The following is an 18,078-nucleotide window of genomic DNA, read 5'->3' on the forward strand; positions in this document are numbered from 1 at the left end:
AAAACTGTCTATGAGACCAAATAAAGTCTTTACAACCCCAGTGAATAATTAATCTCATCTGGTCTGTAACTCTATCCAGGGCCATCAAAAAGTTTGCATGTTTTGGGTCAATAATAAAACAAAACATTTTTCTACTTTTAGATTTTATGCATTACAAAAGTTTTTGCAATTAATGACAAACAATACTTAGTGCTGGCTGACCATTCCACATTGAAAAATCTTTCCCATGGGAAAATTGCCTATTTGTTATTTTCATAGGAATTATCTATTTCAGATAACTTTATTTTCATTTTTCTGGGTTTTAGTAATGTACAAAAAAACCCCAAACCCAGCCTATTTGGCCATGATGCTTTTACTCAGCCTTGATGCCAAACTGATTTTTCTTTAGTATGTGTTTCAGCAAGAAGCAGAACATCAAGGAGTCCTATGGGAAAAATGTTTGTGTTGATATTTTAATGGAAGCTGAAGAAAATACACCTGGGCTGCCTCAGACTCCAGAGGGTTTTCCAGCCTTGCTCTGGTGGATAAAGTGGATCAATCATTGATAAAAGTTGTTGGGAAAAGTAACACTGAAGAATACAGTGATGGAGAGAAGGCAGAGCATAGGACGTGTGGGCAATGAGTTCCTGCAGAGGAAGGTTGGTTTCCCCAAGGACCACGGCTAAATCAAAAGACCCTTCATAGCATGGCTGTGATCTGTGGTGGGGGTAAGGCCAAGTCCTATTTTAAGCTTTTCCTGTGACCAGATTAAAGCTACAGATTGGATGCAGTGCTGAGAGGTGAATGACCACCATGGCCCCTCCTTGGGGCTCTCTTCCAGAGCCAGGGGATAAACTTCTCTTCTTTTGGGCTGCACAATTTAATAAGTCAGAGCATTTCTTTAGCCCTGAAAACATTGCCTAGAGCTATTCCTCCTTGCTCCCAGTGATGGGAATGTAGGAATGATCACACTGGTGGGAGCACAGGCCTTGGCTTTGCAGGCACCAAAGGAAGGACACAGATGGGGATATGCACTGATCTCCGACTGGAACTGCTTGGGCAAAGGGCTACCCTGTCAGAAATGGCATTTTGGAGACAACCTTCCAACATCCATCACAACCACACACCCCTGCTAGGGCTGGGTGGACAGGGGAGGCTTGGTGGCTGATGTGTGCTCCAGGGGTGGTATTTGGTAGTAAGTTAAGGGTCCACAAAACATATCTTATGAAGAACAGCTGTGGGAGGGCTTGTTTGATCTGGAGAACAGGAGGATCAGGTGAGACCTCATCCCTCTCTACAAGTCCCTGAAAGGAGATTGTAGCCCAGCTAGGGGATGCTCTTTTCTCCCGCACCTGCAGTGAGAGGAAAACAGCCTTAAGCTGAGATAGGGGAGATTCAGATTAGACATTAGAAACAAATGTTCTGCTTTTAGGGTGGTCTGGCATTGATGGCACGGATAGCACGGATGGTGGTGGAGTCACTGCCCCTGGAGGTGTTAAAGAGGCGTCTGGACCTGGCGCTGGGCGATGCGGTTTAGGGGTTACAGCGGTGCTGCTGGCTGGGCGGCTGGACTGGATCATCTTCAACCTTGTCGATTCTCTAGTTCTATTACTCCACGATTCTAAGTAACGACGAGCGGGTCGCGGCGGGCGGACGAGGCGGAACGGGAACGGGAACCGGAGCGGGTCGAGGCCGGGCGCCGTGCCCGCCCCGTGCCCGCCCCTCGCGGAGCGCCCGCCCCGGCGGAGCGGGGCGGGGCGGCAGCGGGGCTGGCCGGCGTCCCACGCCCGCCTCGGCCGCCTTTTCGGCGGGAGCCGCTACTCCAGAGTGCGCGGTAGCGTGGGCCGGCCGGGGCCCCATGTGGTGCCGACATCACTGACATGGCGGAATCCCCGCCGAGCCCTCCCGGCACTCGCTCCAGCTAACCGGGACTCGCCGCCCCGCACCGCCCTCCCGCAGGTAAGGACGCGGCGGCGCTGCGGGCAGCCGGGTGCTGGGCGGGGAGCGCCGCGGCTCCGCTGCGCTCCGAGCGCCGGGCAGCCGCTTCCCCCGCCCCGCGGCGCCTCTCCGGGTCCCGGCTCTTTTGTTCGGCGGCGGGACGCGGCCGCACTCGGTGGAAAGTTTCTCTGCCCGCCCCGCCGGCTCCCTCCGCCGCGGGGAGCGCCCGGCGGGCGGGCGGGAGCGGCCGCGCTCGGGGCTGGCGGCGGGACGGGCGCTCCAGCACCGCCCGGCTGTCCCCGGGGGCGGCCGGCCCGGCCGCTGTCATCGCCACCGCCCTCCCCGCCCGCTGCGGCTCCCGGAGGAGAAGTGCGGGAGCGGTCGGTGCCGGCGGGGGCCGCGGGCACCGCGGGTGTGTGCGGGGCGCCTGCCCGCGGCACCCCCCGAGCCGCGCCCCGCTCCGCAGCCCCCTGCCCGGCCGGGGGTGCGGGCAGGTGGAGGAACCGAGGGCTCCTCCGCCTCCAGAACGTCGGGATCCAGAGGGCATGTTGGAGAAAAAGCTGGAGAAAGGCGCGACCGTCTTCTCTTGGCCCCGTCCTCCCCGCCGGGCTCCTGGCAGAGGCGGCTTGGGGAAGGAAAGACCTGGAAACTTTTTATTTTTGCTTGCCAGACACCTTTTTAAAATGGCATGCGACCAGCAGACGGAGTAAAAAAGAACAACCCTTTTTAAAAGCTTAACCTCTCTTAGGTTAAGACCACAGCTGCATCCCCCCCCTTCTCAGAAATGTTCTATTTAAATAAGGTTTTGGCGGAGGTAGTGCGGCTTGGAGTTAAATGTAACGAACCATTTATCCCATCTATATTTGTAGAATAGAAGGCGCGGGGCAAGCCTGCCTCTCTCCATATTAGTAATTTTGTATTTCATTTGCATTTCTTTGTGTCCTTTGAGTATATAAAAGTGCTGGCCTTAAAGGGGTAGTTACCCCATCACAGGGAGGAGTGGGGGGAATGAGATAATGGAGAGATTGGCGTTCCTTTGTTGGCGTTTTTTTATTTTTGTTTTTTGGTTTTTTTTTGTTTGCTATTCGAATTCCGTGCTGGCTCTGTGAGAACAGGATTCACATATCCCAGCTACCTGTGCCCTAACCACAGCTGCTGTATCCCTTAACCGCTTACCCTGCAGAACACAGGGCTCAGCCGGTACGTTCCTGAAAGGTGCCAAACCAGTCTGACTCGAGTTTAACAATGTGCTAGGTAATGGCATTTCAAACTTCCACAGATTTTTAAGTGTAGAACACTATTTCTCAACCTTTTTTTTTTTTGCAGCAGCAGCAGAGCTTGCTTAAAAGAGTTTGGGAGTGCCAGGCCTGGCAGTGCCTGTACTGGTCTGGGTCTGCGCTTTGTTCTGATGGGGAGCGGCTGGTCTGGACACGGATGACACAATGTGTGCTTGGCTGGAAATCCAGATAAAGGCATCGCTTCCATAAACCTCAGGAACGGCCAAGGGCTGCCTCCTGAGTGGAAGCATCTTGCTCCTCTTGCCCTGTTCACCTACGGCCCGTGTGTCGTTCTCAGCAGTTGGAGAATACGCTGCCGGTGCTACCAGTAAGAAAATGATTCTTGGCCGAATTCCCGGGGTCATTTCGGGTCTCGCACAGAAGCGGTCTGTTAGTGCTTTTCTCTTAATCTTCAGCACTTCTGTGGTTCCCTCTCGTTAATTTCAAAGCAGTTGTGATTTGTGGTTGTGTTGGGACCCTGCTGTGGCAGAAACGTCTGCTGCCCCAGAAGTATCGTGTATTGTTCTTCCCAGTTCAGTATCTTTTAGCTACTTTATGCTTATAATGTAGCTCAGAGATGAGTCTGTGTGGAAGGTGATATATTTTACTCTTTTTTTTTCTTTTTTTAAATTTTGTGATTTTGGGGCTCATCTGGTTTAGGTTTGAGGTCACTGCTGGGACAGCAATGAGAGGGTTTTTGCATACTGCTAGCCTATAGTTGGCCAAAGGATAAGAAATGAAGGTAGTTAGCAGCCAAAATAAGCTGATATTCTTCTATAGCCAAGAAGCTCAGAGCTGTAATTCCATACTGCAAGTATTTTATCTTTAGTCTCAGAAAAGTTTGTAACTTCCAATCTGAAACGTATTTATTCTGGCACTTCTTTTTCTACATGTAGTATTTAAGGAACTGAAACAAGTTTTCTCCATCATACCTCTTTCTTAGCAGAAAATTTGGGTTTTTTTCTCCTCACTTTACAGTTTCCTTTATGTTTTCTGAGAAAGAGAAGCAGTTAAGGACAGTCAAACTTCTGCAGTTCATAAATCTGTACAAGAAAATACATACAGACCATGCAGCAAAATTCTGCATTTGTGTGGTTGTATTCATGAACTTTCTAATAAGTATAATTGGCTTTTTCCCTCAAAAAAGTAGGTTGTCAGAACCAACATTTACAGTATGAATAAATGTTTGTAGCATGAGGATAAATGCTACATGTAATTAAATGCAAGGCCCAGAGCCTGAACACACCTGGATCAAACAAATTACTCTCCACAGTGCTTTTTTCTTCACTGTAGTCTGGCACTTCCCTCCAAGGAAAAGACATGGGGGATGATGGAGTGACCTCTTTGGAGCACTTGGGGTGGCAGTTCAGGACACACTGGGAGAGCATCCTGTCACTCCACCAAGGATGTGGCTGTTGGGTTTAAAGTCTGGAAATAGTGTCGCTGGAATTGTTCTGAGCAACATGCCACAAGTTATCGAAATTCCATTTGTTTGCAGTAGCCTTTGGTGTATAGCAAATAAAATAAATAGCAGAAGAAGCCAGCAGAGCCCTGTGTAAATCTCAGCTGTGCAAAATAGTGGAGAGGCAAAGTTTCTCAAGCGTTGCCCAGAGGATTTGTGCCTCAGTGATTGTCTCTGCACTGCTGAGTGGTGGAGGATCCTTTGGAAACAGCAGTATCAAAACTCGTGTTGTTTACGGCCAAGGTTTAGTGTCCCTGTGTGATCTGTCCCTGGAGATGGAAGGTATGTGGGAAGAGGGAAGTTCTTCAAACAAGGCAGTGGAAATAGGAGCCGCTGGATGCACAGCGGTAAAAAGCCATCTACAGGCAGGAATGCTGGTGTGTCGGTGAGCAGATAACTCCAAACAGCTTCCAGTGGGGACGTGGTGGTTGGCGTTTTTATCAGTTTATTCTGAGCACCTCTTTGCAAAATTAAAGCTGGAAGCCTGCTCGCTGTTGGATTCCAGACAGCCAGGGGAAAAAAAAAAAGGCACAAACTAATTAAATGTGATTTATTGTGGAATTTGCAACAGTGTTGGAGAGATGAGTTGCCTTTCAGAAATGCTGCTGTGGATGTTAAATCTGTGCTTTGCTCTGGATGAAAAATGACGGTGCTGTTGAGCAACTACACAAGAAAAACGTCTGTGTTAAAGTCTGTTCTTGAGCAGGAATATTCCCTGGAGGTCCCAGGTAGTGCAGCTTGGAGCAAAGCTTTGTGGTGCCTTTAATTGGGAAAAGGATGAGTTTCCTTGAGCATAGAGGTTAAAATGTAGGGCTTCTCCAGTGACATGCCTTCTGCGTTTCATCTGAGGAATCCTTTGTTTACAAGTAAATTGTGGTGTTTGTTAGCAGATAGCAGACAAAAAGCCAACAGTGTAAGAAACATTCTCTATTTGTTTTTCTAATGGTGACAGTTTATAATGGTGATATACTGAAAATTGCCATGTGGATACTCTGCTTAGTAAATTGCAGCTATGTATAGTGTTAGTTTTGTAATATGAAGCAATAAATAATTCCTAAGTAATGAAATACATATTTTATAGTTTCTTTTTTTGAGAGGACAAAACTGCAGCTAATACTGATATGTGGCATTTGCTTGTTCTGGCATCTGCTCCTCATTCTGTAAGATACTCAGTGCAATGGCAAGATGGATTCAGGAGAGGAATTTCTGCTGTTGTGTTTTTGTTTATCTTGTTATTTTTTAGATATAGAATAACTGAGAGCAAACACTTGAATTCTCTGGAGATGACGGTGATAAGCCTGTCTGATTTTTCTGTGTTGAGTTAGTGTATTGCAATTCCGTGGCAGTAATGCAAATACCTTAAAACATGCTTTACATCCTGGTCTCTTATCATTGCCTTATACATAATTATGGACTTCTCTATTATTAGGTCCTTGCAAAGGACTCCAATAATAGAATGTGTGTATACATATATTTAAACATCTACTTCATGCTTCCAGGAATGTTTCCTATGGCATGCTTTGAAAAGAGAGAAAGAAATTCCTTTCAAGAGGTTAAGAAAAACTTCAATAAACTTCAATTTTAGATGACCCTTGCCACCCTCAGAGATGCTTGGGATATTGTGGACAGATTTCCCCATGCTTTTAATCTGAACTAGCAAAACCAATCTGCTCTTAGTTTGTAGGTTCTCTTGGCCTCTGTGCAGCTGTGTCAATTTTATATGGTTGCTCCCTGTTTACATGGTTGCTCCACTAATAAAATGCCAATGTTTATAACCTGTATCCCAGTGTTATCTTTTGCCCCGAATATTTCTGCACAATTCTTTAGTCAAATCCAGAACTGTAGTGAAGTAAGATGCAGTGATTATTTTGGACCTTGATAGCAGAAACAGCGTGGGAGTAGAGAGTTGTCCTGATTTGTTTCAGGATGACCTTACCATTTTCCTTTAGTGTATGGTTAGTTAGCTGAAAGTATTCATTCCACTTTCTGCCTTGCCTTTGTTGTAGAAGTATGTCTCTATTCAATGACAATTCAAGTGACATAAGTGACCTTATGCTTGCAGACACTTGAACTGATCCAGGTATGTTACTCAGTGCTACGTATTGCTCTGCTCCTCATTTATTTATTGATGTGGAATAATGCAGCAGAGAAAAAGGATGAAAGCATTTGTGGATAATGAGAGCACTGGCTAGGTTTCCTTCTGGTCAACCTGTGTTTTTTGTGGACTCATGTGATGTCAACTCAGAAAAGGGAAAAAATTGCCTTCAGTGTCTTGTTACTAGCAAATGTATGGCAACCAGAAGCATCACTTCATTAGAATGAATTAACAGAGCAGAAGAGACCCAGTGAGAACTGCAGAGCTTGTGGAATATTTTGGGGTCTATAATGCCCAAATAATGTGTGTGGGTGGTTTTTTTTTTTTGGTGGGTTTTTTTTTTTTTGTTTTTTTGTTTTTTTGTCTATAAGTACTGATAGAAATGGTGAGTTTGAAAAGCAAAGGCATAGCTTTGGCTTGACTGACTCCATGAAGGGTGTTGCTTTACTGGAGGACTCAGTATTTTGTCTTTCATATGATGTTAAAGTATCAGGAATAATGGCTTATATTGAAGTGGAAAAAGTTCCTCCTTTTGTTACAAGGTAAGGCAAATTGGAATATACCAATTCCAATCTGATTCTTCTAGATATATTTGTACTGGGAGCAAGTTTGGGACCTGGTTGCATACATGCTTGTGTGTTCTTGTAGCAGATGGTAACTGGTGTTTGACTTTGAGGGGTGTGTTTGGCTTGATCAGTTAGAATGTTGGTCTTGTTTTCATCAGTTCTTACTTCACTTTGCTTACAACACACTAATGTCCTGTTCTTTTGTGCTACTCTAAATCTCTGAGGAAATGATTTTATGGAGATATATTTTTATTAACCGTATTAAAAATTGAAAACAGGGGTTAAAAATAAGCTGTAGATTTTCCCCAAAACATGTTAGTGATCCTCTATTATACAATCCTGTTTTGTTATGCAGTCCTGTATTGAACTGTGGCTACCTTGGAAGGCACGACTTTTAAGGTGAAGAATTTGTTCCTATTTGGTTGCATTGTCTGAAGGATGGCAACACGTTTCTTGAGGGCTGATTTCCACTGAGTCATCCCCTGAGCAGGGCAGAGCGATGTTCAGCTGCTATCACGTCTTCTGCTTTGGCAGGTTAACTAGGAAATTTGTTTTCAAAGCCTGCCTTGGGGAGGAGAGAGCAACAAGTCTTTATTTTTGAATGCTGGAAAGTGTTAGAAGCTGTGGCAGTTCAAAGAAAACAACTGTTTCTTACTCTGTATTTTTATGGAATTGGCTTCTGCTTTAGTGAGGCTTTTTGGGGGTTTTTTTGTGTGGTTTTTTTTTTTTTCCCCAAAGTCTGCTTTTCTCAGTGTCCCACTTGCCCATCCTTTCTTTAACAAACTTATTCATTAGCCACCTGTGATTCCTGATACTACAGTAGGGTTTTTCCTTCTAATTATCTCTCAGTATGATTTATGTTCTGTTGGTTGCAAAGCTCTTAAAGGTGATCTTAGCCATGCAGTGAGGCTTCTTCTGCTCTTGTGCTCCAGGCTGGAGGCTTGGGGTGCAGCATTTGGCCACAGGAGCAGTGTTCCTCCTGAGCAGCCCATCTGACAATCCCTGTGTCTGGGGAGCTGGGCAGCTAGAGACACAATACTTAATTTGGCACAATGTTTGCTCTTAGCTGGCTTTTCTTGAATGCTTCAGATGTGGGTGAGGGAGGGGCAGCAGATCTGTGTTTGTGGAACGCTGCATTCCCTTCTGTCTTCTTCCCTTCGAGCTCGTGCGCTGGTTGTGACGTGTGGCCTTTGCATGACTAAAAGTGCAGGCGTGTGTGGCCGTGAGGAATGTGTCCCTCCATGTGTGCACTGGGGTGTGCCCAGCACTGCGGCCCAGGTGGCTGTGTCTTGGCCCCACGGTGGGTACAGATGACCCAGGAAGGCTGTGGTGTGTGGTCCTTGTGTGCTCCAGGGGGTTGGAGTGGCCGGATCTGACAGGACCACGCGTGCTGCTCCATGGCTCATAGGTTGAGGCATTGTTGATGGTTCGGGTCCCAGCCAGCCATACAAGGAGGGAAAATCCATCTTCAAAAGCTGGTTCTGAGGAACGGGTCAGAAGTTTCCTGGCTTGGCTGGCAAGGGTATTATTATAAGGAAGGAAATGAGACATTGGCAGTGTAGTGAGGTGGCCTCGTGTTTTGGCTGTCGTGTGAAAGAGGTGGCAGCAGTGGAAGGAGTTAAACTGCACATGGTCTGTGGAGAACTTAGGCTTGGAGAGTAACCCAGAAGCAGGACGAGCTGCAGAAAGTTGGTGGTGTTAAGGAAAAGGGAAAAGGATGGCAAAAAACCCCATCTAAATTCAGTATAAATCATAGTTAAGTGGTGCTTCACTATGTCTGTGTTGATGTCTGAACATGTACATATGTTGTCTCCTCTTAAATGAGTGACCTTACATGGCTTGGAGGAGCAGAGGAAATGTCAGTGTCACAAATAATCCCCTGTAGAAATTGTGGAGTGAAACACTTGAGATTCTGGATCAGTTGAAAATGACTCAATAGCCAAAAGACTGACCCCTGCTCTCTTTGTGCACTGTGACCCTGCAGGCTGTCAGCTCTGCTCTGAGGAGTTCAACCTCCTTTGTACTTGTAGGAAAAGTATGTTGGCTGTTCTGAGGATAAAGGGTTAATTTTATGGCATTTCAGGGCATAAGTTAGTATGTTCATAAGTCGGTTTGTTTGACAGTCAATTTCTCACTGTTCTCTAATCAGAAGTTTGTTATTTAGGCTGCTGTAGATACTTTCCTGGTCTCTAATACTGATAAAACACCCAGAATAAGCAGAAGTGAAGCCTGGTTTTCTGGTACTTCTGTGTTCTGCTTGCACTCAAGCAGGTAGGTGGTTCATTCCCACAGTGTCTCCTTATGTAACTACCTATTTGTATGTTGTCCTTTTGGTTTGTTATAAAACTAAATTACATTTGAGTTCGGCAGGACCTCAAAACAAAAACAGAAGTCAACAAACAGAAACCTTAAAGGACCAAACCAGAATGACTTTGTATTTCCCATTGTGGTTAACTTAGATGTTGGTGAGGTAATAATGTCATGATCAGGAGTAAGAAATATTCTATGGATTTCATCAGACACCCAGATAATGTCTTGTTGGATGACTGTTGTGGACTGCTGGGCAGCACTCAGCTGTTGCCACCATGCCAGGAAGTTAAATAAGGTTCATGGAGAATTTTAGTACTAGATCATAGGCACCAGTTTTGCTTCATGAAGGTCTAGGGTCACACTCTTGCAGGTTACATTATTCTTAGCTGACCATAACCGATGCACAAGAAAGCTCGTGGCTGAAGAGGAATTCTGAGATTTTTCCACAAAGCAAAAGTTCTGCAGAGTTTGACGTAAAAGGGGAGAAAAGTGACTGAAAGGATAGATTTAGCTTAGGTATTAGGAAGAAATTTTTCACTATGAGGGTGGTGAGACTGGCACAGGTTGCCCAGAGGAGCTGTGGCTGCCCTATCCCTGCAAGTGTCCAAGGCCAGGTTGAACAGGGCTTTCACCCTGGGATAGTGGAAGGCATCCCTGCCTCTGGCAGGGGGTCGAAACTACATGGTCTTTACCGTACCTTTCAACCCAAACCATTTAATGAGTCTATGATCTGAGCCTTAATCATTGTTCCTTGTGTGTCAGCTGGTGGTGAAATTAACTTGTTTCATTCTGCTCCACACATGTTTATTTTTGCAACTCCATATGCTGCTCTAACAGATCTTTATTATTGCTTGTTAAGTTCAGCGGTGCTTTTAGTGACTGCACAAAACATAAACATCCTCTGTGACTTTGTTAGACGTACAGTGCAAACTTTTTGTTGACCCGAGGGCTGTTCCTCGGGTGGGTGAGCACTGCGAGCGGCAGTCAGGGCACTGTACGCCCACGACTGCGAGCCTATGAAGAACAGACAGGAATTGTCTTGTTACCTGATTTAAGAGTCTTCTCCCTGCAAGCTCTCGTGTGTGTGGTGTTTTATCTTTACCCTTTTCCCTCTCGGTTAACAGGGCTGGACGTGCTTGTCCAGCTGTTCCAGCTGCCTTGTTCGGTGGGCAGGAAATGGTGATGTGGTGGAAATTAGGCAATTCTGCCGAGTGCAAGGAAAAGGATCTCTGATCTCTTCCACAGCAGCCACTTCTGGATAAAACGAAAGAGTCAAGTCATTCAGATATTTCTGTAACCACAATCTGTGTAACGAATGAGGTGGCTACACTTGAATTTTTATGCCTGTCTGAATAGGGTGCTTCAGTGGATGTGTGAGAGCTGCTATGTTACTGTAAAGGCAATATTTGTGGATCTAAAACTCTGAAGTTAGACATCAACGGTTTTACTTCCTTTTGGCATTTTGCGATCATGCAGTCAAACAGGATGATATTATGCTCTAAAATGTTGCTGTGAAAAGTTTTTTCAGTTTCTCAGACCTTCTAGACTATTCCAGTCCTGCCCTTGCTAGCACATCTGAGTCCTTTCTGGTCTGTCTTACTAAATCCTTATTTCTCTATTCCCTTTTTCCTTTGTTAGATTTTTCTAGACTACAGTGTATTGATTTCAGTGTATCCTCAGTTGTTGGGTTAGTGCAAGGGGACGAAGGTGAGTGAAATGTGAGAATTGGGACGGAGGAAATACGGATATGTGAAGACATGGAAAATAGCATTGACTGGATCAGTCTGCAAGTAGACCAAGTGTATTATTATTATTGGCCCTGCTATAATTTAAGGTTCCGTGACGTTGTCTCACAGTGAAACACAAGGAAATACAATAATACACTCCTACGTGACTGAGTCCACTTGGGCAGTGATAACAGCACCTTTGAGCAGATCTGACCCAGCCTGGTTAGCAGCAGTGACGTGGTGGTGCTGCAGCTGCAGAGCTGTGGGCAGTGCTGGCTGGGGACGAGGTGCTGCTCCCTGGCTCTGCTGAGCCACGTGGCAGCGGGAGATCTGTCCTTTCACTTGGGGAGGGAAAAGCAAAGCCTTGGCCTGCTGCCTGGACTAACCTCACATGGCAAGCAGAGGGTTTGTGTTCGAGTTAGAAAGTGTATGGGGATGGCAGATTGGATCTGTCAGCTTCCCTCTTCTGTCCTTGGAAGAGTTATTTTCCATTAATTATGGATGTGTAGGTTTTTTTTTTTTTTTTTTTTTTGGTTCTTTATTTTTTTTTTTTTAAGTATCCTGGCTCTGTGGAGCAAGTGAGGTGTAACTGTGGTCTGCTGGTTCCCTGAAGGGTTTTCCCAGGAGGGCTGGCTGGGCAGGAGGTTTCTCTCTGCTGGGGCAGGGGTGCAGTGAGGTCCTGCCTGTGCTCCCTGGACTGTTCCTCCTCCTGCTCCTGTTGCCTGGCAAGTGCAAGGCAATTTGAGGGGGCTGTATGCAAAATGTAGGTGATTCAGATGAAGAAAACTTAACTTTTCCTTAAAAATTTTGAAGATTTGACTGGTTCTTCAGTGAGTATTTTATGTTGGCTGCATACTGTAGAAAGTATCACTGATTTAGTATTTTTGCATATCCCTACTTTTCTCAGAAAAAGTTTTGCAATATTTGACTTGTGCATTTATGAAAGGATTTGGCAGATGGGAAGGGGAAGCAACAACTCTTCTCTCATCACACACAGTTGGAAGAAACAGATAAATACCTTTTTTAGCTATTCTAGTATATTAGACAAAGGTTTTCTTTGTTTTTCTGCCAACAGCAGCTCTTCCTGACCTTTGTGATCGATATTAGCAATGAAGTTTCTTTGAGCAGATGTGGAGACTTTATTGTGCAACTGCTCAACCAGAGTGTGAACGTGGTCTGATAGTGGTTATACAGCCATGAAGAAAGGTATCCACCCAAGGGGGGAATCTTATTTTGCTTTTAATAGAGATGGGAAGGGAGATTAACACTATTTTGCAAGTCCTTCTGGGATTTGTTTTGGAAAGTGTGTGCTTTCTGATCACCTATGTTAGTGAAAGATGGGTAAATTTGAAGTGGTAGAGTTACAGGCGAGGGTTACAAGCATGACTGGAAGTGTGGAAAGCCTTTCTCGTAAGATGAGATGGAGAAATATTTAACAGGAAAGAAGTTCCAATGAACTTCACTATCTCTAAATCCATCAGAGAGGTAAACATTGAATGCATACAGGACTGTTTAAGCCAAAAGCCAGTGCTGGCAGATGCATGTGTGGACGCAAGATGTCAATAAATAAAAACTTCTTTAGAATTTGATCGAGCAGCTTAGTCCAGACCCAGCCCAGCTATCTAAACAGGAGCCAACTTTGGGCATGCAGAAAGACCTAAGTACTTTTACTGTGCAGGGCTTAATGCAAGGCTGTTAGAGAATATGTGGCTGTGATATTCACATATATGAATAAGGAGTGTACAAGTGGCAGATGGATTTCAAGGAGGTGGCAGAACAGAGAACCTGGAATGTAGTCTGATGAAAGTACTGTGGGCATTCATTGCAGCTGCAAAATTTATAAATCTAATCCTTATTTTTTAATGAACTAGCATTAAATTTTTTCATGAACTGGCATTCAACTTCAACTGGCAACTTTTTTCCAAGTCTGCTTGCACCTGAAGTTGTGCATGTGCAGAGCTGTACAATACTGGTGGTGCAGCTTCAGTATGGCTGCAATCCTGGTGGAATTTCACTTTCATGTCCTGCTGCTTTTATTGCTAGAAGGTCCTGATGTAACATAGTTCCAGGAAAGGACATGGGCGGCTTTCAAAGAGCTTTGAACATCAGGTCAAACAACAAAGGTGCTTTCCAAAAGTGGTGGATCACTTATCAAAGTGGAGAGGTTTGTATCCAAAACTTTACCGAGGATAATCTCTAGGAAAAAGTATGTTAATTCTTCAGATAATCACACAGGCTTCAAAGCAAAATCAGAATGTGAGATAAACTTTTGTTTACACTTCTTCTTAGGGGAAAAAAAAGTAACAAGGTCAGGCTTATACAAATATAAATTTAAATATTTAAAATCAAAATGCCTGAATTTGTTTGCTGACAGAAGATGGAAGCTATACTGAAATACATGGTAAAAGTTTTTTTTAAGAAGTGAAATTAGTGAACAAAGGTGCAATGCCAAAGCAGAAATACTTTCAGTGATAAGGAAAGGAAAATTTAAATTTGGTCATTTGCAACTTCAGAAGTGGCTATAAAACCAGCAGATTGCTAGTTCTGCTTGCACCAGGACTCTGGAAAAGGAAAAAGTCAGCATGTAGAGAAGGTATTATCCAGCTGGTTGCTTGGTAGCTGCACTGAAATTACTTGAATACTGACCTGTGCTGTTCCCCTTTCCCAGCAGAAATGCTTTTGTGTCAGACAGAAGTTAATGTTTCTTAGGAGAAACACTTAAGATTAAGATCCTCCTCCACTAAGAGGAGGATGAAGTGAGTCCTGCAGACCTTCATCTGAGCCTTTTCCTCTTCAACATGAGTCACAGGAACTTATTGACAGAGATGTCTTCTGTAATACAGCTGAGATTTTGGTTTGGGGTGGAATGTTTTTTGTTTTAAAGAGTCTGGTTTTTCTTAAATTTATTATCAACACTCTCATTTAAGCTTGTGATGTGCTTTTTCCCCAAGCTGCTTTGAGGGGTATAAGTTGTTTTAATTGTCTTTATGCTAAAGCAGAAGAACTGGGAACTTGTTTCCATCTATCAGTGCTGGAAAGAGAAACAAAAGCCAAGCAAACTTGCAGATGGTTGCAGATCCTGGATCCCAGCCACTGCCCATGCCTCTGTCATTTGCTGCTTACAAAACACTGTGCTGGGTGCATGAGTGTGGACTTTGCCTTTGTCAGCAGCACGAGGAGGAAGGTGAAGCCCTGAACGTTCCCCGTGGGGTCCCCAGCCTTTGGCCAGGGCTCCTTGCCAGCGACGTAAGGATTGGCTTGGGAGTTCTCCAGGGTTATAAAACACCCAGCTGTTGAACTTTTAGAAGTTGTGTGACTGGGCAGCTGGGAACTCGGATGGGCTGGAGGATGAGCTGTATTTGACGGAGGAACAATGGTTTCACAAGCGCGCACACGTACTCTCCTCAGCCCCTTCTGGGGCCATGGGTGTGCACTATCTGAAATCCTGGTGCTAATTAAAAATCACAATAAGCCAGTGCACTTAAAAGTGGCTTTTGTTGGTTTCGTTTGTTTGGGTTTTTTTTTTTTTAATTTTAAACTGCTCTGACTGGGGAGTTTAATAAAACAACTGGGAACAGCATCTTGCATCGTGGCCACTTGCTCGGTCGTGGATGAGTTGGTGCAAAGTATGTTGGAGTTGATTTTTATTGTTCTGGTGGGATTTCAGCCCACTGTGGCAAGGGAAAAGTTAACATGGGCAACAAGAACTAACTCAGCTTCCAGGGGTGAAAGTGCTGGTGGGAGGCCAGGAGATGACTGGAAGAACCTGGCTGGGAATGGGGCAGAGGGAGCATCCCTGAGTAGGTTGGCAGAGCCAGGAGCACAGCAGAAGTGATCAGTGGGGTTTTATTTAATGCTGGCTGGGTAGTATGGTTTAGTTTCAGTCTCACCCACAAACTGCTAAGCATTTCCTGATTTAGGAAGGTCAGTATGAAAAATCTTGCAGTGTAAAGCTGTAGTTTTTTATGTGGACAGTCAAACAGATCCCATGAAGTGATAATTAGTGTTACTGGCCAGGGCAGGCTGTCAATTTTAGTAGGAAATCATTAAATAAACACCAGTGAATAACCAGTATGCTGGTTGTTCTTCTCTTGGAAGAGACCAGGGCACTAACAGAGGTGATGTGTTTCATTATCCTCATTTTGCAGCTGAGAAAACAAGACACAGAGGTGAAAATACTGGAGATACTTTGTTTGGGGCTTGTTTCAGTTGAGGCTGGACTAGAAATCTTATTAGTGGTCTGCACATGTGTGGGGGTATCCCTCCCCAAGGCAGCTCTTGACAAGTGCCTGTGTGCAGTTCCTACCTCTGAAAGCCTCTCCCAGAGGAGGCTGCCTTGGCAAGAGGGCAATAACTACTTGCCCTCTGCTGAGCATATTTTATTGTATCTGTAGGAAGCCTTTGTACAAGGCTGACTTGCTGGGGGTAGGGGGGCAAGAACAGTTTCCTTACAAATGCCAACTAGGTCTTTGCAAACTGATACAATTGTCAGTAGGCAGTACAGCATACACCTGGTTTAGTAAGGTTATAGTTCTCTTTTAGAAAGGATAAAGTTTTCCTGGCTGACTTGTAATTTATACTTCTGGTGAGTGCATGAAGTCATATTTCCATAAGAGGAGGAAATACTGCTCACTTTCCCTGGCTGATTCCTTCTACTTCAGTAGCTAATCTCTGGATTTTCATTTCTAATGTTGTGCCCAACTCTGATTTGCCTGGCTCCTGCTCTGCTCAATGGTTCTTACTGTTCTTTAATATCCTGTCCATCTTGGCCTGGGACCATATAAAAATGCCAGCCCTTTGAGAGGGCTGCTGTGCCATGTGTTGGGCAGTGGGGAGCACGGTGTTATCAGCTCACAGATTAATCTGTGGTCACTTGGCTGGCCAGCTCTTAATACTGAAGATTGAAGATATTGAAGGTATTTCATGTTGATTGTGCAGAGTGAACTCTTTTATCAGTGTTGTGTGGTCCCAAGCCAGAGGCTGGCTAAAGAACACACATGTGCTAACACAGCTAGCTCTCCAAGCAAAGGTGTAATCTCGGCTGAGAGCACACTTGGATTTGTTTGGCAGGGCCTGTTTTATATAGGATGACAATGCTGGTTATGGTCCTATCTTTGCATTCCTTATCACTGGAATCCTTCACTGAGTTTTGATTGTTTTATCTGAAAGCTGTGTCTTACTAATGGGATGCAATTGCACTCCCAACCTGCTTCTCTCAGCTGCTGGTGCAGGGTTAACGCAGTCTCTCTCTGCTCCATCCCTCTGCATCAATGTGTCCTGTTGTTGGCAGTAAGTCAGGCATTTCTTTGAATCAAAACTTAATTGAAAGATTTTGGGGCTGACTTGCCCACTGGGGTAAGTCAACAAGTGCATTTTGTAGCTCTTCCAAATACCAAACAGAAGAATTCATTAAATTCTTTTCCCCTGCATCATTAGCCCTATTTTCACTTCTGTTTTGCAGTGGGGTTATGCCACTATTGGAGTTCAGTCCTCCTTAGTTTGTTTTAGAATGCAGCTCATTTTCTGTTTTCTTGCAAGTTACGGTTATTTTTCTTTGTCTGACTTGTCTTGACTTTAGCCTTGGTTTCACTTACCAAATTTCTGTACTACTTTCACTGTCTATTCTTAGCTTCCCTCTTTTACCCCTTTTTATGCTGCATTACAGTTTTGTCTTCTTACCATGGTATCAGGATAGGATTTTACTTGAAGTTTCCCTCTTTCTCAAACAAGGGAATCAAAATTTTTGGAATTGTCTTTTCTTGAAAAACAAAAAAGAGCTTACAGTTGTAGATAAAGCTTTTCAAGTCTGTTTCCCCCCTCAGTTCTCATCAGTTTTGGGAAATTAGCATTTGTTGTTCTAAACCTAAACTGCACGTACTGACTCCAATTAATCTCCCTCTAAAAACATTTGATTGCTGTGGCGACTCAGAAGTTCTCGTGGGATGGTTCTGACTGGCTCTGTGAAGATGAAACTTGCAGCTGTTGGGTATTGAGTGCACAAAAGTCACAAGGACAATAGAACACTGAGGTTTTTTTTCACAGATCTTATATAGGTTGAGTGTGTATGGTGCAGGAAGTTTTGTTTGCTCTTGAGCTATGTTTGAATTCCCTTTGTGGTGTAAATCAAATAATTCTCTAAGTACTTGTCATCAGTGGGGGAAGGAAATGGTTTCACAAGTGTTTGCTGTACAGAACTTTGCGGAATATTTCAAGGAGTTAAACTTAATGATATTAAAAAATGAGCTGCTGATCCAACTCCATGTGCATATCAGTAGATAAAATACTGCTGATGTACATCAGAGTGTGGGTTTGTGCCCTGATGACACAGCCCTGAGTTGGTGCTGCTACTGAAAGGTCAGTCCTGCCTCTCACTCCCTTTATTCTTGTTTTGGCTCAGTGAGTCAAACTCCCTGGGCTGCTCTGGAAGTCACCCTTGAATATCTGTCTCTCCTTGCTGCTGGGTGAGGGCCATCCTGGCACAGGCAGTGAGGGTCCAGTGAGGCTCCTGCTGTACCTGTGTGGGGCACAGTGGGTCCTGGGGCACCTCCTGTGCCTGCTGCCCCAGTGTGCTCCCCTGCAGGCAGGGATGTTCCTGCTGGGGTGGGCTGGCAGAGAGGAACCATCCTGGTTAAATGGACAAAAAGTGTCTTGGGCTTTGCCTTTAGTCCTTGTGCTGTTTGAAATCAGTGGTTGTTCTCCCTGAGCACCACCTCCCACGCTGAAG

The 18,078-nt window shown here is 44.8% G+C and overlaps 1 protein-coding gene across 3 annotated transcripts in view; it reads left to right on the forward strand.

Annotated features, from left to right (window-relative positions):
- The first annotated feature begins 1,862 nt into the window (after window positions 1-1,862).
- Window positions 1,863-18,078, forward strand: part of FNDC3B (fibronectin type III domain containing 3B) — a 185,697-nt gene continuing 169,481 nt past the window's right edge. Inside the window, exon 1 of one of the 3 annotated variants that reach the window (XM_053951887.1) lies at window positions 1,863-1,938. The gene's annotated coding sequence lies outside the window, so the exon portion shown is untranslated. Of the gene's footprint in view, window positions 1,939-3,043; window positions 3,172-3,436; window positions 3,523-18,078 lie in introns of those variants that run through there. The other 2 variants (XM_053951889.1, XM_053951888.1) reach the window with 2 other exon arrangements.

The sequence above is a fragment of the Vidua chalybeata genome, chromosome 10 (genome assembly GCF_026979565.1).
Source record: "Vidua chalybeata isolate OUT-0048 chromosome 10, bVidCha1 merged haplotype, whole genome shotgun sequence".
Taxonomy (NCBI): Eukaryota; Metazoa; Chordata; class Aves; order Passeriformes; family Viduidae; genus Vidua; species Vidua chalybeata.